This window comes from Hypanus sabinus (genome assembly GCF_030144855.1).
Source record: "Hypanus sabinus isolate sHypSab1 chromosome X1 unlocalized genomic scaffold, sHypSab1.hap1 SUPER_X1_unloc_8, whole genome shotgun sequence".
Taxonomy (NCBI): domain Eukaryota; kingdom Metazoa; phylum Chordata; class Chondrichthyes; order Myliobatiformes; family Dasyatidae; genus Hypanus; species Hypanus sabinus.
Window position 1 is genome coordinate 709,064 of NW_026778977.1, and position 10,937 is coordinate 720,000.

The 10,937-nt window shown below is 42.6% G+C and overlaps 1 protein-coding gene across 2 annotated transcripts in view; it reads right to left on the reverse strand.

The window, feature by feature from the left end:
- Positions 1-10,937, reverse strand: part of LOC132385657 (homeobox protein Hox-A10-like) — a 98,685-nt gene that overhangs the window by 10,832 nt on the left and 76,916 nt on the right. The gene's annotated exons all lie outside the window — the stretch shown is intronic.

Below are 10,937 nucleotides of genomic sequence, written 5' to 3' on the forward strand. Positions count from 1 at the left end.
AGTATATGGATCTAAGCCTGTTTTATGTATACCGTTGCCTCTGTCGTTTATGGCTACGTAAGATTTATGACTTCAAGCGCCCTGGCTGCAAGCAGTGCTAAAGGAATAGATGTCGTACTAGTTGGGTACGTGAAAGGAGAGCTTGGACGACGTAGGAGGAAGAGCTGCTAAAGAATCTACAACTCTGCAACTTTTTTTTTAAACGCCTTCCTACTATTCTTTCAGACATTTTTTGCAAATTCCGTCTTTTTTCTGGGGGGTGGTGGTGGTGGTGGTGGTTGGTTTCTGGGGTGAGGTGGTGAGCTGTCGAAGGAATGATTCAGAAGGGTGAGGAGGCCCTCTCGGACAGTTCATTTTTTCAGCTTGGATTAAGAAAGACGAAGGAGTGATATTTTTATAAATGTGCATTTTTTTGAATTATTTTTAAAAAAAGAAAAAGGGCGCGGTGATCTTCCACGACAGCGTTCCAAAGTGATCTTCGGATTTTTACCGTTTTGAGAAGTAACAGAGGGGGCCAAGCGTGATCGTGTATTAATTTTGTTCCCCACCGTGGGGTGGCTCAGAATCTAACAGCACAACTTTCACAACTGGACGATATTTGTAACAGGCATTCCTCTCTCTCTTCCCCCCCCCCATTATTATTTGGTCTGCAAACTACTTTCGCGGCTGGGGGGGGGGGGTGAGTGTGAAGGAGGAGTGGCGTTTTGAGAGTTGGATACTGTTCCTAACACATCTCCCTCCAGTTGTTATAGACTTCTGCCGATTTATTTTTTTTTGCAAAAGTAGAGTTTTCTTTTAAAGTTTGAGCCTTTTCGTGATGGTAAGATCTTTAAGTTGGTGCTTGGGAAACGATATAATTATTCCTTCGACCCGTGCTTCTGAAACAGCCGATTCCAGTTTACTGAGAGCAAAATAGACCTGATTTTAATTCAGCTCCTGAAACGTCGGGAAATGAACACTTTGCATGTCGCCTTAAAGCGTAATATTCTTAACATGTACATTATGTTGTCTATAATTGCTTACCTAACGATTGCTTGCTCCCTCTTCCTCCCCACCTCTCTCCCTCACTCTCTGTCTCTCTCTCTATCTATCTATCAATATCTATCTATCTATCTATCTATCTATCTATCTATCTATCTATCTATCTATCTATCTATCTATCTATCTATCTATCTATCTATCTATCTATCTATCTATCTATCTATCTATCCAGCCAGCTAGCTATACCTATGTAAACAGGATGCCGGATTATGGGAAACAGTGTGTATGAAAATAGTCTGACTTACCGCAATATCACTGTGGATTTCCGATCCAAGATGTATTTTCTGACGGGGTCTTTATAAAGAGCGAAGACTGGAGGGGTGGGTGGGTTGGGGGGGGGGAAGAAAGAGGCAACTCTTTTGATCAAAGAAATCGTTACAAAATTGAATCCGTTGCACGCGACCTCTGAGGAAATTGACAGCGTCCGACAAATGACAGGGAAAAGTAACAAAAAGAAGCGGTGTCAGAAATTACTGTGTATTTCGCACGGATGGTAATTTATTAGAAATGGCGCCAAATACGAACACTAAGTCTAACTATTTAGCAAGCCTTCTCCTGATCACCCAAACAGACTTTAGCGGATTCCATTATGCTATGCATATTTCTGAAATTAACCTGTAAATCATTTGTATTTAATCCGTAAATAAGGTCGAACTACAAACCGTTTTTTCTAAAGATAGCTTCCCTAAAGTAGTCGTTACATTAAGTGTTTAAATACCACGTTAGGATTGAAGAACACACGAATAGGTTTTCTTTATTGTCTCCTAAATGTTGTGCGCCTATCGTTAGAAGGCGCAGAAACCTAACCAGCCGCCTTCTTAATATTTTGCACAGATTTGGTTAAAGCGTTTGGCTCAAGTCAGTTCATGGGCCTTCCAGAGGCATCCAGCACAGAAAGCGGGCATCTCTTTGGAGCGGTGAAAATTTCCTATGTGTCCTGCGTTCCGCCGCTTCCCCCCACCACCACCACCTCCCCGTTTTAGTTTCAAAGGTTATAAACAATCGAATGACGGGAGTGAATGATTTGAAAACTGGATTTCGTATTTGAACATCAATTGGTTAGTGATATCCCAGCCCCCCCTCCTCGTATAGAGACGTAAAGACGGGCCTTGGCTAATAAATAAAGTAACGAAATTTAAAAATAAAAGGTTTCGTGTGGTTCTATAGCCAAATATCTGTTACTTCCTTTTTTTTTTGGTTCCAGATGGCAGCAATTTCGTGAAAATAAAACGACCAAGTCATGTGTTACCTCCTTCCATTGAAAAAAATGCTTATTTTCTCCCCAAAGCCTCAATAGTCAGTCAAATCTTTATGTTCGTTTCTTGTCCGCTCTCTACACCGAGAGGTATTTATAAATGATCAAATGGGGACGGCAGACGAGACGGAAAAGTAGAGCGAAGGCGAGAGTAATGTTACTAATAAAGGTTACTCAGTCATTCGAAACGAAACGCCAGAATCGAAGCAGAACAAAGGGGGGGGGGGGGGATTTCAGTCCGGGATACGGGTTTGTGCAGAGATTCACCTGCTGGTTTTAATAAACGAATGCCTCCTGTGTTTTCATCATAAAACTAGGAGCCTCGTTAGTTTATACACAATTGCTGACTTTAATGGGTTTTTTGAGGGATTTATCCCTGAACACAATTCGGGAGTTGGGAGGAATGCGTTCGAAGGACCCAGTTAGTTCTCCGCTGCGGACGGTTAAACTCATAAATTATTTACCTAGTCTGGGACAACGAATGTTCATGAATCACCGAGAGTCAAGAACGGCTATTTTTAAATTCATTATGTTATTGCCAAATTAATGCGAGGGCTTACCAAATTACATTTTTTTTAAAAAAAGGAGAGAGAGAGAGAGAGAGAGAGAGAGAGAGAGAGAACGACGGAAAAGAGTATTTATACAATGCGTGTATAGAGGGCTGACTTGGGAACCTCAGCACACTTAAAGACTCACGCGCGCGCCTTTACAGTTTTGAGTTAAACGCAAGCGAGATTTGTTCTGCCGCCGAAATAATTTACAGTCCTTAAGCATCAGGAGGATATTTAAACATTTGCAGTTGGACTAAGTGGATTATTAAAAAAAAGAGGAAGCAAAATATATATTGGCTCATTGTGACAATTATAAGCCTCTCTCTTGAATGACCTGTCTTTGAATAGCAATAACTCACCAGATTAAGGGTCAATCAACGGGAGGGGTTGAAATATCTCGAAAATTAAAATCCGTCACACTATCCCACGTTCTCTCTGCGGTCGCATATAATCCTTTATATATATATAGATATATATATATATCTATATATATATGAGATATTTCACGGCACGCAAATTCTTCCCCCTGACCCGATTTGTGTTTGTAAATGGCCTGATGTAAATAATCAGGGTCCTGACTGACTGGGTGATCACAGCCGGGAGACTCAGGCGAAGGCCTGCCATCCAAATGGCAGAGTACAGCGTTTGTATTATGCATTCACGTGGTTCGTACGTCAACGTTTCCCCATTTCATACAGACTTTACCAAATGTTAATTGAAATGCCCCCCCCCCCTTAGTGTTGGATCGCTGAAACATGCAGCTCCGTGCATTTCAAAAAAAAATCCCGCATTTTAGCGGATAGCGAGACACCGCGTTCTTATTGTTCTATGTAGAAGCTTTTGTAAAGGTAGGTCGTTCTTTGTTTTTTTTTGTATATTTATCAGCAAATTAATATAATTAGCTTCCTTCAAGTCAGAGAAAGGAAGAAGTTGAGGAACTTTCTTTCTCTCTCTCTCTCACTCGAGCTTTCTCCGCGTGACTAACACAGAAGTTTAATTTTCGAGGAGCCAACCTGCGCCGTGTCGCCTGTTTTCGATCAGAACTGATAACCAGTGATTTCTTCTTACCTCCTCCCACCAACCCCCCCCCCCCCACCACCACCACCACCCCAACTCTGCCATGTAGAGCGTCTGTGATGGCGGGCTTGCTTTTACACCCACGCGCAGTCTCTCAAAAAAAAAGAGTGAGGACGGCGAAGTTAGACGCCTTGTTTATTCCTAACAAGCAAAGAATTGGTTCACAGCAGTGCACGGTCTTTAGCAATGTGGTCATAGATCCGATAGAGAATGAGCAACATGTCTCCGATATAAGGAAGTCTGGGATGGTTATACAGATTGTTCTCAGATGGTTCTTTCAACTTTAAGATCGATGGAGGTTTAGTTTAGCATGAACCACATGGAGCTCGAAGAATTTATTAAGTAATATATATTACAATACAATTTGTACTTAAGTACTATATATTTTACTTAAGAATAATATTTTATATATACATGGTACTCTGTTTTGTGACGATGTCGTTTTAAGCCATGTACGACCTATGAAACTTGTCTTCTCTGGGCAGACGTAGGGAAAGTATTGGGCTTTTAATATCAGACCGCATTTTTAAAAAGAAAATGTGTAAAACACGATCTCCATTAAAAGGTGCGCACTTAAACCGATTTTTTGGGGTAAAAACTTACAATGGTGAAGATTAACTGTGCAATGCACGTGACACAGTGTACATTGGCACGTTTCCAAATGTACGTCTTCATCTGACCTATTAATGCATAACTTGTGTTTAATGTGACATTTGACCCGTGGCACAGTGACGTGCTATGTGAGCTTCGGGTAGTTGCCTCGCTTTATTCGTGGCCTCTCGTTCTGACTTTATAAACCGCTGAGAAGATAACGGGCACCTCAACCTGACATGCTTACAGAAATAAAGGTATTCGATTAAGCTAAGTTAATGGGAATGCCATTTTTTTTTAATATTTGGGGCGGGGGGGGGAAGGTGGGTGGTGGTTAAGAATGTCTGGCTTGGGTCAAAGGCAGATCAATAGGGTTACTGTACAGCCCAGAACAGAGGGACCTTTGATCTGCCAAGCTAAAGCAATGACAACTCTCCTCTTGACTTGCCAAGATACGTGTGAGAAACTGTGCAGATGAAGGAGTTAATTTTTAATGAAGAATATAAAGAGGGCTCTTCGCTAACGCACAGAGGAGGAGGAGGAGGAGGAGCGTTTCGGTATGACATTAAGAATCCCAGTTTAGTCTGTGTTGGCATTTAAAAGGCAAAACAAAGGTGGTACGAGAAAAGAGACTCGGGGTTTCCAGTTTCAGGATCTAATTCCACCCGAGCAAAACGCCCCGTGCTGCAAAAATAGTTGAACCAGCTTAGGTGTCCAAAACGATCAAATTCAGTTTGATTACGTCTAGATTAATTCTAACACCTGCAGTTCGAACCATCTTCCCCCGCGCACGGCGTGCTTGGTACATTTTAAATTTTGCTCGCGGCTTGGCCGCCGTATATGAGATGATTTGTTGAAAACGGGAGAAGAAGAACTTAATGCCATGCAGAGCAATTTTCTGCCAGCGTCAAATTCCACCTTATCGCCAGTCCTCTATCTCGCTACCAAAACGCCTAAGGAAATGGAAGCCTGTTAAAACATTTTTTTTCGTTGGAACTAAATGTTGTACTCCCATGAATCAGAGAGACAGAAAAATGGCCCAGGTTTTCTTTTTATGTGTGTGTGTGGATGTTATTGTAAGGTGGCGCAGAAATGAGAAACAATCGTATTACATTCTAAAATAATTACTACATCCCGAACAGTCTTTAACGAGAGGGAAATTGCCTCCAGATGGAATTAAAATAAAGACATGACCTTTTTTGGGTGGAACATCAAAAATTGTATATATTATTATTTTTCTTTCAACTAAAAAAGCCGTGGGGCTGAGTTTTAAGTCTAACAACACGCGATTAGGACTTTAAAGCAACTTTAAAAGTAGCGAGTACAATAGATAAACACTCTTTCCCGGGTCATAAATCATGAGTGCATTCATCTTCGGGAGAGCACCCTATCTACAAAGGTTTTGGAGCGGTCTCTTCCGACGCAGAGGTGTCAAGAGCCTTCAAAGGTAAATCCAAACCAAACGTTTAACTACTTGTAAGTTAATTCGGAAGTTTGGGGAGGGGGGAAAAGAAGTTTCCTGAAGTAATCGCAGTTTCGCTAAGGAGGGGGGCCGTTGGGGTGCGAAAGAAGGAACGGCTGTCCTAACCCATTACACAGACAAACACACAGACAAACACACACACAAACACACACACACACACACACACACACACACACACACACACACACACACACACACACACACACACACACACACACACACCAGTACTTCACGGAAACCAACAACTCGGGACCCCTCTCTCTCGGATCAGGCAATGGACCATGAATTATACCCACCCTGGAATTCATAGGGAACTGCCGGGGAAAATCAGTCAAGCGGGACTTTCCCTACAACAACGCACAAAAATGCTGAAGGAACACAGCGGGCCAGGCAAAGAACCTAAATGGAAAAGAGCGTCCATGGAGATTTCCTTGGCTCGCTTTACCTTTTGGATAATTGGGATTTGGAAAGACGTCTCCGAATTTGGTGTTTGGCCATAGGTGAGGTAGTTTAACTACATCTCCACGCTGCACCCTCATCCGAGCAACCGCCCCCCCATAAAAAAAAGTTTATTGGACCCTGGTGGATTGTTTCTAAAGACCCATTTTGAACAATCTCGGGCGTGTATTTTGAAAGAAGCGTGGATTGTCCGGTAGGAGTAAGTTAGACAGCAACGGCCGATCATACAACCATCGCCACGGACTATCAAACAAGACCCGCTCTTTCATCATTTCAGAAACTTAATTCATTTTGCGTTGATGGGGTAGTGGGGGGTTGGGGAGACACAAAATCATGAAGTGCAAAAAAAAATCCAAACGTCGAAGACGAACGAACAGGACGAATCTATAAAAGGAAGCCCGGGCAAGACTGTGAAGTCAACACGTCCTTCAGGAAAGGGGATGGTCGGTGGATGTTGGCCGAAGGAAGTGGTCAGGGTTCGCAGGGGAAACGGTAGCCGGGGTCCTTTATTTAAATGTCGGCCACCCTAAATGTGCTGTGAAATATACAGAGAATGACAGAGGGAGGGTGGGGTGGGTGTGGGACACGATACGTGCCGGGGGGGCGGTGGAGGAAGAGGAGGAAGGCGGCGAAAGTCGGGTGTGTTTGCGTGCGTGAGTGGGGGGGGGGGGGTTAATTCAAGGCAACGTTGACACAGTGACTGAGTTTGAGAATATTAATGTCAGTGTAAATCTAAAAATGATTATAATTATTTTAACCGAATAAACCTCAGATCTCCATAGAGTGCTAACAGGGCAACATCCTGTTCTGTTCCCGTGGCTTCCAATCGCAACACTTTCGGACAATTGCTCCTTGGAGACCGGCCGCATTTCAACACAAAGGAATCATAGGCAAGGGAGTGTGTGTGTGTGTGTTGCGGGGGGGGGGTACGGTAGGTGGAGGGTAATAGGGAAATTGGGGGGGGGGTCGGGAAGGAACGCGGAATATATGGCAACAGAAATCGGCTTCTTGGCGCATTTGAGAACCCCTCGTTCAACAACAACAGCAGCAAAATGTCGCCAGTGCCAAAGGGAGAAATGCACTCAGTAGAACCATTCAGGCGAATTGTATTTTAAAATTAGTTTCGTTTTGTATTATCAGTGAAAGGTCAGAGGTTGGAGTTATTGCATTTTCACTAGTCTGTGAGCATGCTGCAGGAGCAATATAATTTATTGCCTTGTCTTTACTGGAGCTAATTTGATCGGTTATTGAGATACACTGAGTTGTTGCAGCCCTGAGTGCTACAGAGCGGGTTTAAAAAGATGCCCATTGCCGAATAACTTTTTTATATGAAAAAAAAATCCACGTGAACCTACTTTTTTTTAAAAAAGTGAAGGCACGTTGTCCGCGTTTATACATATTTGGAGCACTCGGCTTGTGCTCGGCAAACACCGCAGGTTTTAATTGACAAAGAGCTGCCAGTGCAAATCTCCTTATGTGATACCATGATCGAATTGTGTGCCTTGGCTTTACTTTATATATATATATATGTATATATATATATATATATATATATATATATATATATATATATAATTAAATGCTTTTTTTTTTACGATATTGCCCTGTTAGTCAGGAATAAATGTCACGATTTTATTCCATCTGTTTTTTTTTCTCTCTCTCTCTCTCTCTGGTTTATTGATGGACTTCAACGCTGTATTTTCTCTGTGGTTCGCATTACCACTTAAATGTTACGAAATATTTAAGTGGTAATTTAATGCCACACTCCTCTCCATGGATGGGACCTGGTGCGGTTCTCCTCGATATAAAAGACCTAACTTCTCCCCATCAATTTCGGATAGGCTCGCGCACTCTGGAGATGCGCGTTCAATTGAGAAGGGCGTGATTAATTCTGCTGAGAAAAATCACCTGTGCATTAGATAAATATCTGATGGGATCTATCGTTACCTTTGGGTGTGTGCGTGTGTGTGTGTGTGTGTGTGTGTGTGTGAGTGTGTGTGTGTGTGTGTGTGCGTGTGTGTGTGAGTGTGTGTGTGTGCGTGTGTGTGTGTATGTGTGTGTGTGTATGTGTGTGTGTGCGTCTGTGTGTCCATGTGTTTGTGTGTCTGTGTGTGTGAGTGTGTGTGTGTGTGTGTGTGTGTGTGTGTGTGTGTGTGAGTGTGTGTGTGTGTGTGTGTGTGTGTGTGTGTGTGTGTGTGTGTGTGTGTGTGTGTGTGTGTGTGTGTCTGTGTGTATATATAAGAGCGTTCCCTGGGACACACTGGGGCATTGTCCTCAGGTTAGAAAGCTTTTGCTTAAATATATATAAACGCCCTTAACCTGATGGCCAGTGTGAATAAAGACTGTAAAGTATTTAAGAAATTAATGCCAAAAAAGAAGAAGGGGAATTTTCACCGAATTTCACCAACAGGGTAAGTGATAAAAAAAAAGTTAAGGTGAAAGGGCCCGAAATTTATTTTTGGAGTTTTCATGGGTCTGTTCCCCTTCTTGCCCTCGCTTGCACTAGTTATTAGATTTAATAACTAATACTAAGATATATGGATTTGTTATTGTAATTTACAGATTTTAATTATGCATGCTGCCGCAAAACAAACTTATTTCACAACAAACGCAGGTGATGCTGCACCTGATCCTGATGCTTTGGGTCGTGATCTGCAGGGGATCAACAAGAGTTAAAGGCAGGACTAGGTAAAGACCCGGCATTGTTCAGCGTGCTGGGATTTTCAGATATGTTACACACACACACACACACACACACACACACACAGATTTCGCCTGGCTTTCTCTGGGAGTCTTTGAAACTTCGCAGGGGCGCTTACAAAGCCTTTAGGAGGGGCTTTTTCCTTGATCCAATCTCCACAGCAATATCAGGGCCGCTCTCCGACATGACTAACTTCTACCGAAAGGAGTGACTGTGAATTGTTATTAATAGGGTGGTCTTTAAGCCTCAACGTTTTCAGAATATGAAAGAATAGTTCCGGAGCATACCATACTTACTGATGAAAAATCATACGCTAACTCTCAGTACTGCTGAACGAATGTCGCGCCATTGTGCGTGATTCATGTCTTTTGAGGGCACCCAAGTCACATTATTTTTCAATTCTGGTGCTAGAAGTTATCAATTAATAAAGACTCAATTGAATTCAGGGTCAAGCTCGCAAAGAAATTTACACATCTTTGCGATGGAGGCTAAGCAATATCCAATTGGGTGCTAATATCGATTTGCTAATGCCTGTTCCCCTCCTTTTTTTAATCTTTCCTCAGGAGCCCTTTTTTTTGGCAAATGAGGCTAGCCGGAATCCTGAAGGCCTGTTCATCATGCAGCAACTGCTCCCATTGGCGTCTCTTCCTTATTTACACACTCCTCAGTGTCACTCAGAGAGAGAAGCAAGATTATGGATCACGGCCCGATTTTGAAAAAACAAAAGGATCGCGGGCTTTGGCTCTGTGTATGTGTGTGTATCAATCTGCGTGTAAGAAAAACAGAAGTGTGTGTGTGTGTGTGTGTGTGTGTGTGTGTGTGTGTGTGTGTTGGGGTGGGGAGGCCAAGGGATGAACCGGAGAATAAAATCACGGGCAAGATATTGCACCGGGCACAGTTCACCACACCATCAAGCCAGCTCTCCATGTATTCAATGACTGTACGGGATTTCAGATGTTGTGTGCATTAAACAATGAGATGGTTAAAGTGCGTTCTGAATTTTTTTAAATTTCATCGTGCTAGCAGACACAATAGTCACATCCAAGTACTGCGTAATTGTCAAAACAAACACTTAAAGGCACTTCAGATAATCATAATTAAAAACGACCATTAAATATCCCTCAGTAAGAGAAAGGCCGCCATTCAGTTGACAGATAATGGTAGTTTCAGAGACACGCGAGTTTCTGCACTGATGTTTCTTGCCTCCTGCAACCATTAATATTTAATGCCAATCGCTGAGTTATTCTAATTTTACTACATAAAGGTTTGCACTAACGATCGGTGTTAAATGTTACGCTGCTATTAATGGCTCCGACTTGACTGGCTGGAGTCCAACCGCAGAATAAAAGGAGCGGGAGGCTCCTGTGGAAGTCTTTTAGTACTTCCCTCATTTTCAAAATTGGGTTCTGCAATTCATTTCCGATCACCCAAAGCGCCTCTTTTAGGAGGGATCTTATTCCAATAAGAGGTCGCGTTTTAAAGAATTCATGGAAAACCATCTATAATTGGTAATCACGGATGCTGTAATTCAAGACCCCCAGCTATAGCTTTCATATTATGATCTGATCTATTGCTACAAATGGCCCGCAATAATCAACTCCGGGGAGAGGATTGCAACCTTCCTCATTCCTGAATATCATCACTTGCACATCATTCTCAAAGAGAATGATTTATCACGCAGACGAACACAAACAACTCTCTCTCTCTCTCTCTCTCTCTCTCTCTCTCTCTCTCTCACAGACACACACACGCACACACACACACACACACACACACACA